Source organism: Natator depressus, chromosome 2 (assembly GCF_965152275.1).
Source record: "Natator depressus isolate rNatDep1 chromosome 2, rNatDep2.hap1, whole genome shotgun sequence".
In the NCBI taxonomy this organism is placed as follows: Eukaryota; Metazoa; Chordata; order Testudines; family Cheloniidae; genus Natator; species Natator depressus.
In genome coordinates, this window is record NC_134235.1 from 71693500 (window position 1) to 71712188 (window position 18689).

Sequence of the window (18689 nt, forward strand, 5' to 3'; positions counted from 1 at the left end):
TGATTCTCCATGTGAGCCTAAATATTTGCACTTGTCTGAAGCCCACCAAAAAGGCAGAATGCTCAGCTTTTTTTTTTTTTTTTTGGGGGGGGGGGTGAATTGCTCATTAAAGACTAATGCCGTGGAATCCCAAGTAAAAGTAAAACATAACAAGTTTGGGAAAGAGAACTGTAAATAGATTAAAGCGGAATAACATCTGAAAAAGAGAAACATCCAGAGCCTCAGAAAAGTGCTGTGAGGTCTTTGGATGGAAGATGCTACACAAAAGCGTGAAATATTTTATTTCTGATTTCAATCCATAAAGACCTATAGATGTATCCATTCTAACTAGGTGTGCCAATGATTCTCCTGACAGAGCAAACAATAAAGGTGATAATAGATATCTCCTTACCAATATTCCCTGGAAAGAGACCTAGACACCCATGAACTTTTTTAGTCTTGCACCTTGCCCCCGGACACAATACACACCCAGCCCTGAAAGCAGCTCTCAACTCCATCTAAGTCAGCATCTCAATGTGTTCAAAAGCCTGTTCTGTGCCAAGTAAGTCTACTGTCTATAGACAGACTAAGATCTTTATTGAAGCCACCAAAGTAGGGATCCTTTTGAAAGTATAGCTGTTGAGTGTTACTAAACCAGCAGTTCTCAAACTTTGAATGGGGTCGCCAGGGCTGGCTGAGACTTGCTGGGGCCCAGGGGTGAAGCCCGAGCCACACTCCCAGGGCCGAAGCCAAAGCCCGAGAGCTTCAGCCCTGGGCGGCAGAGTTCAGGTGGCAGGCCCCCTGACTAGGGGCTGAAGCCCTTGAGCTTTGCCCCCCCTGCCTGAAGCAGTGGGGCTCAGGCTTTGCCCCGCCCCGGGGGGCAGTGCGGCTTGGGCAGGGTCAGGCTTAGCTCCCCCCTCCCGGGGTCGTGAAGTAATATTTTTTGTCAGAAGGGGGTCGTGGTGCAATGAAGTTTGAGAACCCCTGTACTAAACAAACCCAGATTGGACATTGTATGTTAACCAGGTAAATACCCTTCAACTCTCCTACCTTGCAATTGAGCTTAAAATCTTAAAACCATTGTTCACAGGGATTACTTGTTCATAGAAAGGAGTCAGGAGTGGATCTCTGCCCAATTTAAGCAGTACTGAAACCCGAAACTTTCAAATGCCCCTGTCATGAACTGGGTTAAACCTTGTTATGGGCAGACTTAAAACCTTGTTCAAACTGTTGTGTGAATGTATCCTTCACTTAAGGTACAGTAATTGTGAGACAGTTAACAGGCCGCACCTAAAACAAGGTCTATTACAGCAGTGGTTCTCAAACTAGGGCCACCGCTTGTTCAGGGAAAGCCCCTGGCGGGCCAGGCTGGTTTGTTTACCTGCCACGTCCGCAGGTTCAGCTGATTGCAGCTCCCGCTAGCCATGGTTCGCCGTTCCAGACCAATGGGGGCTGCGGGAAGCGGCACGAGCCGAGGGATGTGCTGGCCGCATCTTCCTGCAGCTCCCAATGGCCTGGAGCGACGAACCACGGCTAGTGGGAGCCATGATCGGCTGAACCTGCAGACGCAGCAGGTAAACAAACCAGCCCAGCCTGCCGGGGGCTTACCCTGGCAGGCCGCACACCAAACGTTGCCAATCCCTGGTCGATTAGGAGTTTTGGACTGTGGCGGGAGGGCTTTTTCCTGAGTATTGTGGAGGAGGAGCAGATGTAAACAGAGAGACTCGGAGGAGGAACAAAGCCAAGCAACATCCTGTGAGCCCAGTGTGATCCTGGAAAAAGTTAGCAAGTGTGCTTTTGGGTCTGGTGTTGGCTGACGAGTGTTCGTGGTGCTGTGAGAAAAAGAAGCTGTTTCCTGCTATTTGATTCTTTCTGAGTTCAGAGAAACAGGACTTTGTACATTCTTGGTTTAAAAAAAAAAAACCACTGTATCAAAGAAATAGCTTTGACTATCACCAATTTCTACTCCCAGCTGGAACATCCCCAGGCCCCTAAACTTTGACTAGCTTCTTGGGTAGAAAAAGAGGCAAAAATCCAGTTCTGTATATAACTAATATATTTGAGGTTTTGTGATTATCCTGATGTATAAAGATCAGTAATTGCAATTCTGAAGCCGGGATAATTTAAATAAAACTGGAGTTAATTCCTTTTAGAGATTCCAAATTCAGAAGGGACCATTGTGATCATCTAGGCTGACCTCCTGTATAATTCAGGCTTTAGAACTTCCCTCAAATAATTCTAGAGCATAAATTTGGGGCATAAACACTAGCATGTGTCACCCTTCCTATACAAAAGGTGCTAGACTTCATAATCTATAAGGCTCTGGTGCTGCTTTTTGAAATAAGATGAACTAGCAAAGATAAGGCAGAATGAAACACTTGTCCTACCATGAAAGTCTGAAGGCCAAGATATTTTTAAAGAATAGGTCTTAGCAGCTTAGTATAGTTTAAATTCCCATAGTTTAAAAATCAGACAACTGAGTGACAGGAAACCAGACCCCGTCAACACAACTTTTGTGAAGCGTCTAAGATGTTGGGATAAAATGTTAATTGAGCCCTAAAGTATTTTAGTGAGACTGGCTGGTTCACTAGACATTCTATCCCTGAGAAGAACTTGCTGGGTGAGTTTCCAGTTAATTAAAGCACTTCCTTTCAGTCAGCAAAGAGAAGATGCTTCCTTCAAAAGTCCACTCTCAGCTTTGAAGGAAAAATATGGTGTTGTCAACATTTCTTTCACTAAGCTTGCCCTTGCTTCTCAAAAGACCTATGCTTTTTTAAAAACTTTCCGACCAAAACTAGTAGGAAAAACAACAATGCAGAACCCTTGGTGGTGGTTTTGCCAAAATATTTGGCTACTTGAAGGACCCTGACTGTGAGCCAAATTTGGCCTTGAGTTACACCATTGTAAATTTGGAGTAACTCCTTTAAAGTCAAAAAAGTATCTCTACATTTAATATGGGCATAGCTGAGAGCAGAATTTGATCTTGTCTTAGGAGTGGATGCATGTCTGCTCTTGCTAGCCAAAAAGCAGCCTCTGGGTGAGGTCCCTGTAGTATGTGCTTTGTCAATGACTAGTGGTGCAGGAAATGCTTCATGCTCCAGAGATTTAACTCGCAAATCCTGCAGAAAATCCTCTACACTGCCTGTGTCTGAGCCCTCAGGTAGTTCCAGCAGCCTCATATTATTTCTACGTGACCTATTTTCCAGGTCATCTAATATTTATTTATACCAAAACAGTTCTTTCTTAATGGCAGGAGTGTCTTTCCTACTGCTCTCTCTCAAGATTGCTGATGCAAGTTTCTTCAGCTGAAATGCACTTGTCCAGTCAGTTTGATTTCCCTTTAAGGCATTTCATTGTCTTGAGGTGTATGGTGTGGTGATGGTTTACACACACACACACACACACACAGCGCGCGCGCCAAATCTGTGTTGCCATCAGGACAGTAAGGAAAGCCTTTTACAGCCCTCTCTCTCTCATTGTCTGCATCCCCCTCAGAATTGGGTGCAGCATTCCTAGGCAAAGAGAAGGAAGGGAAAGATGAGCCTTACAAGTAAATGCACTCTTCTCTTACCCTTTTGTTTTGGGGCTTAGTGTTAAGTTTGGCAGAAAGAGCTGCATCTAGAAGCTGTTTACATTGTACTGCCTGCTATTTTAATATAAAACATTTTTGAGGAAGCTCTTTTGAGGTTAAAACTGGGCTGGAAGGACAGAAAGGCAATACAGCTCTTTCAACAAGCCTGACCACCAAATAAATGTTTTAAAAGACATTTTTGTTCATAGCATCTTCTAACGCTCACGTATAATGTTCTCTTATGTTTTTCCATAAGGGATGCTGATATATATCAATGTATGGGATGGGGCACCCATGTCTTTTAAAAAAAAAAAAAAAACTACATAGTTACTTATATGGTCCATATCACCCTTGTTTCTGAATGGCTCACTCTCATTAGTGGAGTTTATCCTCACAGCACTCCTGTGAGATAAGGAAGTATTATTCTCTCCATTTTACATCACTGGCTAGATTTGTGTGATCTTGGGCAAATCCATGTGGTAGTCAGGAATTCAACCAGAGTCTCCCAAATCACTGCCCAGTGCCATTCTTCCTCCCAAGCATTAGTAAAAATTAATGCTTGTAGAAGGTAACTAACAGACAGGAAAGAAGGAAAGATGCTCCCATGGTTGCAACACTGATCACAGCAGTGCAAGTTTCTTCACTGATATGTTCTGACCTGGATTGACCACTTCTCGGATTGTGCCTCCATTGGCACATTTGGGGACATTTCTTATGGTCACACTACTGCCATTGGAAACGCTAGTGTAGGCAAGGCATAGGATCTTCATGACCATGTAACTGAACCCAGAGCAGGTCTTGATTCTGCACATCATTTGTACAATGCTACATGTGTAAGTACAAAAGAGCATTGAGCAGGACAGCAAACACAAGAGAACTGCTGTGCATCTGCTAAGTTACCCCTGTCTCAGAGGAGGAGCAGCAGCAAGGCCAGAGAGGGAAACTCAGTAGAACTAGTCACAACATTGTGATTCCCCATGCCCTCAGGAAAAATTTCAATGAAAATTTAATTTTTTTTTCCTTTTTGTCAAAAATATTTGAGTTTGAGGAAAAAACAAAACATTTTCTTTTTGGTAGTCAAAAAAACCACGTGAAAACACAAACAATTTTGTAGTAATAAAAAAAAACAAAACTATTTTTGACCAAACCCCATTTTTTATAAAAATACTTTTAGTTGAAAATATTTTGACTAGCTCTAGAGTTCAGCATACTGAACCCTGGCTATTTGCAATACTGTAGAGTGTGCCAGTGTACGTATTATAAATCCCAGGGCTTTTTCATTCTGATGATGATAAATACTCCATGCTGAAAGAAACTTGTTGTACCAGACTTTGTCCCAGAAATAATTCATTTTCTCAAAATTTGGAAAAATTGTGTCTGTATTCTAGAGTTGCATAAATTAAAAATAAAATATAACTTAATGGTTTCAGATACTTTTTATGACCGTGTAGCTTCAAAATGGATTTAATTTGGAAACAAATTACATTTGGCAAGGATTTAATTTGTAGCAGAATCCAACTGCTTTTTGTAATTTGAAATAAATTAAAAACAAAGATATGAATTAAAAATAACTTCTGCACAGTAAATTCTCATGAATTTTCATTTATATTTGTACTACATGTCCCAAATGTATAATTATACAATGGAATATATTAGATCATTTGATAAATAACTTTTAAATCTACTGTAAGATATGGTCAGAAAAGTGACTATATAATTATATCTTCTTACACTACAGTTCTGTTTTTAATGCGTACTTACAGCAGAGATGAATCTGAGTGGCAAAATTCAGCTCCAGGTCTGAACTTTCCCACAGTACAAGGATTTTTGAATCTTGAGTTTTGATTTTGGTCTATTTCTAATTCAGAATCATGTCTACTTATTTAACTGACAAAGAAATTTTACTGTATTTTATTTCAGGTAGCCAAGCGTGTACCACTATCAAAAACACAAACCTGGATTTTCTTCTGGCTTGCAATATCTACACAATCTTTAACTATATTCTATTCTATCTGTAGAGACGTTTCTCTACTGGCGATTATGCATGAACCAGTAAGAGCCCATTTTGACTTTTGGCTCACAGCTTGAGTTTTCAGGGCCAGAAGAGAGGGGAAAACCCCACCTATTTAAACTTTACAATTTTTTATGGTACCAGTGTTAGAGCTGGTCAACAAATCAGCTGTTTTCCCTGCAGAAAATTTTCAATTTGTCAAAAAAAATTTAAAACCAAAAATTTTGATATGGAAATGCTGTCGCAATCCCTCATGGAAATCATCATTTCAGAGCCTCCCGTGCTTCCATTTTCTGCTGTGGATTGTGCTCCCTGGCCAGTCTTCTCCCTTACTGTTCCTCTGTGCTATATCACAGAAATCTCTAGCCATGGTGTATCATGGGAGATGTCATCTGGCTGGAGAGCCCAGTCACAGTAAAATGAGACAACCACTTCTTGAAAAATAATTTGTTTAGTCAAAAAAACCAATTTTCTGTCAGAAAATAGTTTTGATATAAAATGTTCAACCCACTCTAACCAGTTTGACTCTATAAACATGGAATTCTGCCATGCCATTTTTGCAGTCACTTTATTTGCTGTATTTAACTGCAAGCCTGTTTAGGTCTATCAAACATAAAACTAATTTCTTTTAAAACAGTGTGTAATTGTTGTGCTGCTCTCACCACCCAGGAGACCTTGGGTCAATTCTCAGCCTAGGCACTTGCTCAGCAAGGACTGCTGGTGCAACAAAAGCAGAACACACAGCTCCTGAAGGAAGCGTTTGTAATCAGGCAACACGTGTTAACCATGAACCCTATTGCTTTTTAAAGGAATGACAACCTCAGAAGGGAATCCCATCCTGTCTCACTAGCTGGCCAACACTTCTCATTTTGGGAGAGTGTTCTGAAAACAAGATGTATAGGTTTTAAGGCCACAGGGGACCATCAGATCATCTAGTCTGACCTTCTCTATAACTGCCAGTTACCCCTGTACTGAGCCTAATAACTTTTGTTTGACTTCCAGAAGAGCATCCAGTCTGGATCTGAAGGCTTGAAGAGACAGAGAATCCGCACCCACCTTGGTAGTTTCTTAACCTTTGCACCATCCTCACTAAACCATTCCCACTGGCTATTGCCAGCTCCAGGAAGGAACCTTAAGGCCCCACTGTGGGGGAGGGAAGGCACCCCAACCCCACATCTCCTGCTTTTCAGAGGTCTATACCCCATCACTCCAACTCTTTACCACCTGATCCTCAAAAGCTCAAGGTCAGCCACCCCCCACACACACTCTGGAAGGGCATGAGGCACCAATGGGCAACCTGAACTCTGGACCAATATATTTGGGGCACTTGAGAATATATTTAACAAACACTAATGCAAAATAGAGAAAACTATGGCTCCAAAGAGAGAGACCTGCAGTGGGGAATTAGTGGATGTTTTAAAGTCAAGAGATACCTTGATTAAAAAGGAGCGTATGGGAAGAATAGGATTAATTAGTACTACCCCTCCCTTACACCAAATCACTGGAGCTAGGGAACAGGTAGTTTGGAAGGAAGAGCAGATGAATGAGTCTCTCCCCCACATATGCAGACCTCACACTCCTCACCCCCAACTCCTTCCTAGTCATTCAACTTGGGGGGAGAGGGGAAGACCCCTCTCCTATCTCTCTCCCAAGTAACACCCAGCCCCCGTTATAGGTCCCACCTCCCTCACAAGTGAGAAAGTTCTCACAAAACCACAAAATAAGGGGGAACACCAAGGCAGAAAACTATGAGACTGAGAATATAGATCCTCTAGGCTACAGTTCTGCTACCTGTGTACTTTCTCCTCCCTCTGCCAAAAAAGATCCTGCCTATATATTAGAGTCTCAAAGAGGGGAAGTGAAAGAGCATAGTAAAGAGGCAGATACCGTGATTATTAGCACAGTATAAAACATAATACAGTAGACATAGTGTAACAGCTCGTGCAACTGACAGTGTGCAGGAACCATTTGAGCTCTGATAGGAACTCCCCAGGAAAACAAAGTTGCTTGCTTACCACTCCTTCTCATCAGAGGACAGAATACTTAGGAGTTTTAAAACATTATATGGACTACTCAGCGTTTCAAGTTCTTGAAACAAGATCAACCCAGTAATGGATGAAGCGAATAACATGGAACAAAACCCTTCAGAAAGAGCACAGAATTAGTGACACACAAAGTAGCAGAGAAAATTCACAGAAATGCCACAACATAAAACTGGGGAGCTCAAAAACAAACCACAGCTGCTGGCAATCTAATTTGTGGCTCTTATGTATCCCAGAGGAGGAGGCTGAAGTGGAGAATACACAATCCAGCTACTCACAGCCTGATACAAGGCACATCTATAGTGGCATTTTTCTTGAATCTCATCAAGCTAGAAAGTACACTCCAGTGTTTACAGTCCAAGCTTAATCTGGGTGCAATAAGTTCCATGATTTTATTGCACAAACTAGCCATTTTCACTTGCTAAATTTTCACCTGTTAAACAGGAGAACTGGGGTCCATTATGTCAACACTGCTCATATAGTGCAGAAGTGATTTGCCTACAATGATGCTGCTGCCTCCCTTTACCCAAGACAGTCTCTTTGCAGATGGCATAAACAACCAAAGTCCCTGCCATTGACTATTAGATTGTATTTTCATCATATTGCCTCATGTCCCGGTCTGTAATGTATTGCCAGACTCAGAGCTTCACTCAGTAAAGGAGGATTTAGAATTTCTGGTCAGTAATTTTAGTGTTTTCAAAGCCAGATTATTGCAAGTCTTTCTTGTTTTCAGGAACTCCAGCTTTTATCAGATCTACCGTAGGATGCAGCTCATTCAAAATCCAGCAGATTGCATCCTAATAAGCATTTGGTTGTCTGAGCAGATGCCTCTTATTTTTAAATCTTTCTACTGGCTTCCTGTCAAAATTCACATTGATTTTAAATTCCTTATACTTTATATTTTCAGCTTTGAATAGCTGTAGCCCATCTTCCATAACCAGCCTGCTGTACTTATACATCCCCAGCCATTCAATTGGATCTGAATTATGGATCATTTGCTTTGTTTGTGCTATAATCTTGTCTCTGTTTAGGCATTTCTAAGATGTCCATCACTACAGTATGTACTGTTGATGCCAACATTTGATGTATTACCAGAATCTCATGTGAACACTCAAAGGACCCACAAGCCTGTTGAAAACACTTCTCAATACATTCAGTTGTACGTTCTAATGCCCTGCAACATTGCTGTGAAGGATGCCATATAACATGTACTATTAAAATCTATGCCTTCACACACTATTGGCAACATGACCTAGATTTCGCAAGAGTGCCATTGCATGATAGGGAGTAAGGAGACAATGGATAGACTCTGTGTAGTTACCATCACCTAAGATTTGACTGCTGGGTTGCAATACCTGACCAAAGCTGAACTGGAAGAGCCAGGATTTGGCATGTGTAATATTCAAATATCCTATACACTTTAGACAAACTTAAGCTTTTGAAAAAGCACTGTACTAGAAGGAATAAAGGAACAGAAGCTGATAATCTGTAGGGAAAGCGATTTTTAAAGAGAAAAAAGGTATGCTAAGAATACAATTTGGGTGCCCCTTCCACACTTGGGCAGAGCTGGTTGGAAATTTTCCAGAAGGAAAAGTGCTGAGGATCTCCACTTCATAGAAATTTTCAAAATGTCCAAATTTCACATGAACTAGAAATTCGGAGTTTTGGCCAGCTCTACATTTAGATGCTCGTACATCAATAGGAAGTAGTGTACATGAAAAGAAAGGTAGACCAGATTCAACTATTCCCAAAGTATAGGACAAGAGGTTCATTTGCAATGTTCTTTGATTAATTACAATCAACGCCCTACCAACGTGCCTCAGTCTTGATCTGGGCACTTGTGAGGCTGAGATGCTAGGTAAATCTCCATTCCTCATCAATCTTTGGATTCGCTGCTGAACTAGCATCAAGTGATAGTGCCATTTGTGGTTTCTGCAATACAAACATGTGTCCATTAGGAAATGGACTCAGACTATTTCACACAGTCTACTGAACAACCATCAGATGGTTAGCAATTTTAATTCACTACCAGGGTTCCCCTACCACTCCCAAGCACACGCTTATGCAGCCACACCCTCTGCTGGCAGGGATACAGCAAGAGGGTGAAAAGGTGGGAGAGGAAGAGACTCAAATTCTAAACTTGAGGTCTGGGAGTTGTTCATTCTGAACACAGAAAAAAATTAAATGAATATTTCTCGTTATGGACTAGAGTCAGATTCAGACTGGTGCCCCAAGGTTAAATGCTCTGTATTCTATTACTAGGCCGCTGACCTATCCAGTCCATTTTTCGTTTAAGTTTGCTTTATGTAAAACTATGCTTGCCCTTCTTTCCTGAGCATGAGGGAAATCTTCTGAGCCCCAAGGACATCCCACATTTTCTCCTTTTTATCACCCTTCCTACAAAGGCCTGGTGTCAAACAGACTCTCCCTCCAGAGATGGAGCATTGGGTATAGCTCCATCTAAACGCCAGCAACTCCATTCCCCGTATCCACCAGAAGAGGGAGCCCTTACTGATAAGGGGCTGGTGTATACACAGTTTTGGACTGATTTAATTATTTCAGGCAGGGGTGTGATTTTCTATCAAAATAGTTAAGTCAAAGCAACCCCTAGTTTAGATATCAGCATAATAGTGCCTCATACCAGTATAACTTATTCCCCTTCGCTTAGGGAGAAAGCTATGTCAGTATAACTGCATCCAATAGCAGGGGTTGTAGCACTTTAATTATACTAGTAAAAGAAGACCATTTGTGTCTGGAGACAAGCCCTGAGTCAGGGTTTGAAATCTAATCTCACACCAGGACAGCCCCATCCTCCCTTTTTAAAACCTGGGAAGCCATGTAAGTCAGATACAGCTTTCCAAGTATCTACGTCTAGTCACAAACAAAAAAGTTACTGAGACAAAAATCTATTTCAATAAAAGGTGGTCTTGCCCCCTGAGCATCCTCTTGCAATGGACTCAGGATAATTATACAACCTTGAGAAACAGGAGGATGTGGGAACAGAGCTCTTGCCCTTCTTGTGGTGATGTTTCCCTTGGAGAGTACATCTACCATTTGCCACAACGGGCAGACGAGGAGGGTCAAGTGTCAATATGCAGGGGTGGGGGGGGGGGCATAGAAAGAGGCAGCCAAGAAAGAAGAGGTGGCCAGATGCCTGTGGGGTCTGCCACAAAAGGAAAAGAAAGCATTTTACAAACCTGTTCACTACAAGCCCCACATTCATAACTGTTTCCAAATGGAAGGCCATGTGGAAAGCCAAAGCAAACATTCCCAATTCTTTTTGAACCTATCAGACTACACAGGAAAATATGCGCATTTTATGGTTTGGGGGCACAACCTTATAACTATGTTTTTGCATTGTCATGTCCAAGTCCTTTTATTCCCCCTCAAAAAATTAATATTTCCTAAAGCAATACAGCTATTTATTTTGGGTGAACTTGAATTGAAGCACAATCTCCCTTTGCAAAACAACAAGGCACAGAGGAGTTGGAACATGACACCTAGGGGATTTCAGAGCACATTGCAGTGCAACCATAATCATTTTTCTGGTGCCTTTTCAACTGATTTTTGTGCCGTTGTCTTAGCAGTTCAATGTTAATTTTGTGTGCTCCTAAGTTGGCACTCAGAAAAACAGGAGTCAGGGAAGGGGGGCTGTAAAGAACAAAAATTACAGTGTCTGCCTCTTTATTAGAATTGTGTTAAACACAGTTCTGGTTTAAGTGTACTGGCAAGAAATAATTTTGAATTTCCCTGCTGTGAACCACAGCCTTTAAGGCACCAAGCTAAGGAAGACGTCAATCAACTGCCTTCCCACTGAGGTGCTAGATCAGCAACAAGCTCTTAAAGTGACAGGATACAAATGATATTTAAACTGGATTTTCATAGAGTCAATGCATGTACATCCAGGCACCCCTGGCAAAGGCATTAAGCTAGTGCCATCTTGTAGCTTTCAGAAACCTTGAAGCAGCTGTATAGGGAGTAACTATCCCAGCTCCAGTTCCTCCAGGTTTCACAACTGGTCACAATCAACCCTGAATTTTCAATACCCCAACTTCAAAAAAAATGTAACATCGATAATCTGATAATCAGCAGGAGAGAACTTTAGCAGATACACACTTAAAAGGCAAGGAAGTGGGCATGGGATAGAGAGGGCTTCAGTAAACAATAGCATCTGTTCATCATTTCATAATAAAAAAAATATTTTATGTATACATAACACTTTTCATCCTGAAGGAGCCAAAAAATGCTTTAAAAACCATATACATAAAGCATTCTGACATGTAGCCACCTCTGGGTTAATGGTGACAAATAGAGCTGGTTGGAGAAATTTCAACTATAAACTGTCAGAATACACAGTTCCATCAAAAACACAATGCTTTGTAAAACCCTGTGGATTTCCCCAGAAATTTTTTTCAGAATAAAATTGGTGGAAAAGGATTCTGACTATGTCAAAATGTCCTGTTTCAACATTTTTTGAACTAAGCTTATTTTTCATTTTGAAACTGCTTTTCATTTTATTTTATATAATATAATCACGATCATCTAGTCTGACCTCCTGCACATTGCAGGCCACAGAACCTCACCCACTCATTCCTGTAATAGACCCCTAACCTGGGGCTGAATTACTGAAGTCCTCAAATCATGATTTAAAGACTTCAAGTTATAGAAAATCTGCCATTTACACTAGTTTAAACCTGCAAGTGACCCTTGCCCCATACTGCAGGGGAAGGGAAAAAACCCTAGGGTCTCGGACAATCTGACCCAGGGGAAAATTCCTTCCTAACTCCAAATATGATGATCAGTTGAACCCTGAGCATGTGGGCAAGATCCACCAGCCAGACACCTGGGAAAGAATTCTCTGTAGTAACTCAGAGCCCTGCCCAGTGGTGAGCTGGAGCCAGTTTGCACCAGTTCGCTAGAACCGGTTGTTAAATTTAGAAGCCCTTTTAGAACCGGTTGTCCTGCGAGGGAGAACCGGTTCTAAAAGGCCTTCTAAATTTAACCACCTGCCAAAACTGGCACCTCCTCGCCCCAGCTCACCTCACCTATGCTCCGCCTCCTCCCCTGAACATGCCGCGCCGCCCCGCTCTGCTTCTCCGCACCCCCCACCCCCACCCCGGCTTCCTGCGAATCAGCTGTTCATGCGGGAAGCCTGGGAGTGCTCAGAAGCAGGCGGTGGCTTCGCGCTCAGGTCCAGGGAGGCAGAGCGGAGGTGAGCTGGGGCGGGGAGGTGTGAGGAGGGCCGCCCACACCGCAGCAGGTAACCCGGGGAGGGAGGACAGCTGCACAGGGGAACCGCTCCCCACCGCAGCTCACCTCCACCTCCCTGTGGAAGCCGAAGCTGCCGCCTGCATCTCAGCCCTCCCCAGCTTCCCACGCGAACAGCTGATTCGCGGGAAGCTGGGGGAGGGGGCGGAGAAGCAGAGCAGGGCGGCGCTTTCAGGGGAGGAGGCGGAGGCAGAGCGGAGGTGAGCTGGGGCCGGGCGCAGGGCAGGGAGCGGCCGGTGGGTGCTCTGCACCCACCAAATTTTCCCCATGGGGGCCCCAGCCCCGGAGCACCCAGGAAGTCAGCGCCTAAGGCACTACTTTTGATGTGATCAGTGGGGGGAGCAGCCGCTCCCCCTGCTCCCCCCAGCTTCACTACCCCACCCCTAGGAGCCAGAGGGACCTGCTGGATGCTTCCTGGGAGCTGCCCCAGGTAAGCACCGCCGGGACTCCCCACCTCGCCCCGGCAGGTCCCTCTGGCTCTTAGGGGCGGGATGGGCACCCACTACAGTGGCCCATGAGACCCTCCCGCCCGGTTCTGGGGGCAATCAGGGGACAGGGGAGGGGTAGATGGGGCAGGGATCCCGGGGGGGAGGGGGCGGGGAGTCAAGGAACGCAGGGAGTTGGATGGGGCAGGAGTCCCGGGGGGCAGGGGTGGGCCACGACCCCCTCGCGGGGTGAGGAGGGAACCGGTTATTAAGATTTTGGCAGCTCATCACTGGCCCTGCCTATCTAGTGTCCCATCTCCAGCCATTAGGAATATCTGCTACTAGCAGTTTCAGATCAGCTACATGCCATTGTAGACAATCTCATCATACCATCCCCTCCATAAAACTTATCAAACTCAGTCTTGAAACCAGTTAGCGTTTTTTGTCTCCCACTGCTCCCCTGGGAAGGCTATTCCAGAACTTCACTCCTCTGATGGATAGAAAGCTACATCTAATTTCAAGCCTAAACTTGTTGATGGCCAGTTTGTATCATTTGTTCTTGTGTCCACATTGGCACTTAACTTATGGCACTGATGTTTTTATAGAGAGCAATCACATCTCCCCTCAGCCTTCTTTTGATTAGGCTCAACAAGCCAAGCTCTTTGAGTCTCTTCTCATAAGGCCAGTTTTCCATTCCTTGGCTCATCCTGGTAGCCCTTCTTTGCACGTGTTCCAGTTTGAATTCATCTTTCTTAAATATGGAAAACCAGAATTGCACATACTATTGCAGATGACATCCCACCAGTGCCTTGCATAAGGGTATTAACACTTCCCTATCTCTACTGGAAATACCTCACCTGATGCATCCTAGCACTGCATTAGCCTTTTTCACAGCCACATCACATTGGTGGCTCATAGTCATCCCGTGAGCATCCAGTACACCCAGATCTTTCTCCTCCTCTGTCACTTCCAATTAATACGCCACAAGAACAGCCATATTGGATCAGACGAAAGGTCCATCTAGCCTAGTATCCGGTCTTCAGACAGTGGCCAATGTCAGGTGCTTCAGAGGGAATTAACAGAACGGTGATCAAACTGATCCATCCCCTCTTGACCATTCCCAACTTCTGGAAAACAGAGGCTAGGGACACCACCCCTGCCCATCCTAGCTAATAGCCATTGATGGACCTATCCTCCATGAAATTATTTTTTGAACCCTGTTATAGTCTTGGCCTTCACAACATCCTCTGACAAAGAGTTCCATGGATTGATTGTGCGTTGTGTGAAAAAATACTTCCTTTTGTTTGTTTTAAACCTGCTGCCAATTAATTTCATTTGGTGATCCCTAGGTCTTGTATTATGTGAAGGAGTAACTAACACTTCCTTATTTATTTTCTCCACACCAGCCATGATTTTATAGACCTCTATCATATCCCCTCTTAGTCGTCTCTTTTCCAAGCTGAAAAGTCCCAGTCTTTTTCATCTCTCCTCATATGGAAGCTGTTCCATATCTCTAATCATTTTTGTTGCCCTTTTCTGTACTTTTTTCCAAATCCAATATATCTTTTTGGAGATGGGGCAACCAGATCTGCACTCAGTATTCAAGATGTGTACACACCATGGGTTTATATAGTGGCAAAATGATATTTTCTACATAATTATCTATCCCTTTCCTAATGATTCCCAACATTCTGCTAGCTTTTTTGACTGCAGTGGGATGTTTCAGAGAACTATCCACAATGATTCCAAGACATCCCTAGCTTATAGCAAAAATTCTTGTTGTTACTCCCTAAATGCATGACTTTCCACTATTAATTTTCATCCCATTTCTATAACTCCAGTTTACAAGATCATAAAATCATGAGATCTTTAAGGCAAATCAATTAGGGCAGACAGGACTTTGGTTTAAGGTCCCATCTGAATGTTTTTTGTGCTTACACACACACACACACACACACACCCCGATATCCATGGAACATGATTGATGTACCTTGGGAAGATGAAATGTTGAGTCTTTCCTGACAGGATCTGAACCTGTGGTATCTACATCACTGGTGTGAAGTTCAGCCAACTCAAGTCTCATCTGTCCCTCCCATTCTCAGCACAACTAATTGCTCAATCCTTAGGCACAGGTATTGAAACCAGGGTAGGCTAAGACCCCTCTAATTGTAAAGTTTTCCATTTATCCTTTAACTTTGTCCCCAGTGGAAACAGTCCCAGTGTGTTCTAATTAAAAAGTGTTCTGCTCAAATTAGAGGTACACAAAAACAAGTGGGGCACCCTGTTGTGCAAGACCTCCCTCCCCACAAAAGTCACCCCTCACTTCAGGTGTCAGATATTTAAATGTGATAATCCATGTTTTAAAACTAATCAAAACAGAAGTCCTGGATTCTGCTTCCCTTGCTAGTACATTATTGACACCTCTGTTACTATGGCGACAAGAAATGGATTCTCTTCTCTCTAAATTTAAGTGCCAATTCCAAAAACATATTTTGCTAATGAAAATCCTTGCCAAAAAACCACCATGCAAACCAAAAATAAAACCCAACAAGCCTCCCACTTATGAACTTGTGTCTGCGGGGCATGAGTGCACGGTTCATTTAGTTGCAGCAGCAGATGATTTAGGCCACCCCAGCCTGCAAGTTGGCCAAATATCTGAGAACATAATACATTTACCATGATAACTGTGAGGGAGATGGTTAGTCTTGACACACCGCTGAAAAAGAAGCGGCTCCAACAGCAGCAAAGAGTCCCGGATCAATCCATGCCCCTTGTTCATTTGTCTGAACACCAAAAATGGACACAAGAATCAGGCCAACTATCCTGCCATATAAAGCTCCTGTGTACCTGCATGTGAGGAGAAGAAAATGAGGACACTACTTTTGCCAGACACGCTATTTTGCAGGATTATTTTCTTCTTCTCCGCTAACCCAGCATTCCATTTTGTCTGCTCTACTTTTCTAACACAGCACTGTTCCAGTAGCACCAGGATCCTTGGAGTTGGGCTCGGGGTCCAACCAGCCAGTCAGCTGGGGCAAAGTAGGGCCTGCTGGCCCCCCAGGACAGGGAGGAGGCTGGGATGGGGGACCCCTCCAGATGGGGTGACCCCAGGCATGAGCAGTCAACAAGGATATGTGCAGAAGGCATGGAGGAATTGCAGTGCCGGGGGGGGCTCTAGAGAAGGAAGACATGGCAATCACACAGAGAAAGAGCACAAGGTAAAAGCGTGGTCCACTTTGCATGGGGAAGGGAACTGGGGGGACAACAGGCAATGGTTGGGGGCAGGGAGCACTGGCAGAGGCTAGTTCAGAGCTGGGGGTGGGGAAAGGGGGTTGAAGCAGAACTGGGTGACTAGTTCAGAGCTGTTGAGGGTGGGGAAAGGGGACTGGAGCAGAGATTGAGGCATCCGAAGCAGAGTTAGCAGAATGAGGGGAGGTGGGGGTGACGGGATCCCCTTGAGGTGCAGCCTGGGACAGTGGAACCGCTGTGCCCCCTTAACTCTCTCCAGCCTGGGCTGTCTCTCACAATGCCTTGCTAGTGACGAGCAGCAAGCTCCTCCAGGCACTGTGATCACTCAGCACAACAGCATGTGAAGCCCCACATCCAGGCAGATTGCATGAATGCTCCCAGAGCCACTCATGAATCACATGGAGAAAGGGACCAGCCAAATCCTCCCAGCTCCCAGGACTGTACCCCAGGAGTATACCATCTTGCACTGCTCATGCCTGCGGTGCAAATTTATTAATTAGTTCACCACTTCAGCAATGGAAAGTGGTTATACACCAGCCTTCATCAAACCTGAGCAGATTTGCCACACACTTCATACAAACTCACTGGTAAAGATAAACAGTTAAGCAAATTTATTGACTATAAAAGATAGATTTTAAGTGATAATAAGTGATAGGCAAAAAAAGTTGGAATTAGTTACCAAAAGAAATAAAATATAAGCATGCAGTCTAAACTCTCAACCCTATTAGACTGGGCAACATCTAGATTAAGCCGTTTTTCTCACCCCACTGGATATTGCAGTCCTTAATATACAGGTTTGTTCCTTAGACCTTGGCCAATCTCCTCTGTTGGAGTCTTGTCTTCTTCTCAGTGTCTTAGTTTCTTGCAGCATAGGTGGGGGCAGGAGAAGGGCCCAGTATGTCTCCACTCTGTCTGTTTTATACCCTCAGTCCATGTGCTTGGAAAACACAAGTCCAGGCATGTCTGGGGGCATTGCTGAATTTCCAGGCAAGGTTGAGAAATTTTCCTGGTGTGGCCTCATGCAGGTGAGTCACTGCATTGTAGCTCCCTTGCTGGACAATGGTTGTTAATTAGTTAATTGATACCCTGCCTGGGTGTTGGTTACTTTCCTTCCTGTTGCCTCTAGGGAGCTAATATCTGGCTGATTACCCAATTTACAGCATGTTTTAGTGACAGCCATACCACACAATTCTCATAACTTCATATGCATTAATGCTATACATATATGGACAGAGAAATGACTTTCAGCAGATCATAACCTTTCCCCTGATACCTTACAAGGCATGCCTTGTAAAGTAAGATCATGATTATATAAAAATGAGGAATATGGGGTTCCAGGACACTCCCCCAAGGTATAGAATGTGACAGTGGGTTGGAATAGAGCTAGAGGGGACCAAGGGGGGTGCTGGGGAAGGACAGCTCCAGGAAGCATGGGCAGAAGGGGAGATAAACAGGACCTGGAGAGTAATTGGATCAGGACTGGGGGAGCAGAGGACTGGATTGAAGGAGGCTGGAGCAGAGTTGAGGGAGACAGGATCAGAACTGGAGCGGAGCAAGGGAGGCCCATGGAGCAAGCTGAGGATTTATAGGGAAGTAATGAAGGGGCCTGGAGGGAAGCTAGACAGGAGTTGCGGGATGGGAGGACTAGGCTGAGGCTATCGGGAATTAGGCAGAAGCTGGAAGTATCTAGGGGTTGGAAGGGCTGGACTGAGGCGGGGGGGGGCAGATGATCGAGGCAGGGATTAGAGGATGAGGGGGATGGACTGAGGCTGTGCAGGAGCTCAGGGGGAGTGGATTCTGGAATTGGGAATGGGGCCCCAATCTATTCTTACACTAGGGCCTTGTTATGCCACTAATTTAATGCCTGTCACTGTAGCCTCTAGTACGGTATTGAATTACCTACCAAGTTTCTCACTTCGTATGAAGAGACTAATATATCAACTGCTTTTCAAAAAGAAGGGGCATAGTATGATGCAATATTTAATGCTCTCCAACATTCAGTGACAATGCGGTTTAGAGGAATATATTAAGGCCTGATTAACCCTAAGAAATTAGGTCAGTATAACTACATCACTCGGGGGAGGTGGGGGGGAGGAAAATCCACACCCCTGAACAACGCAGTTAAACCAACCTACTCTCCAGGA

General features: G+C 44.0%; 1 pseudogene; it reads right to left on the minus strand.

Moving 5' to 3' along the window:
• Positions 1-18689, minus strand: part of LOC141981427 (chloride channel protein C-like) — a 102748-nt pseudogene that overhangs the window by 49703 nt on the left and 34356 nt on the right.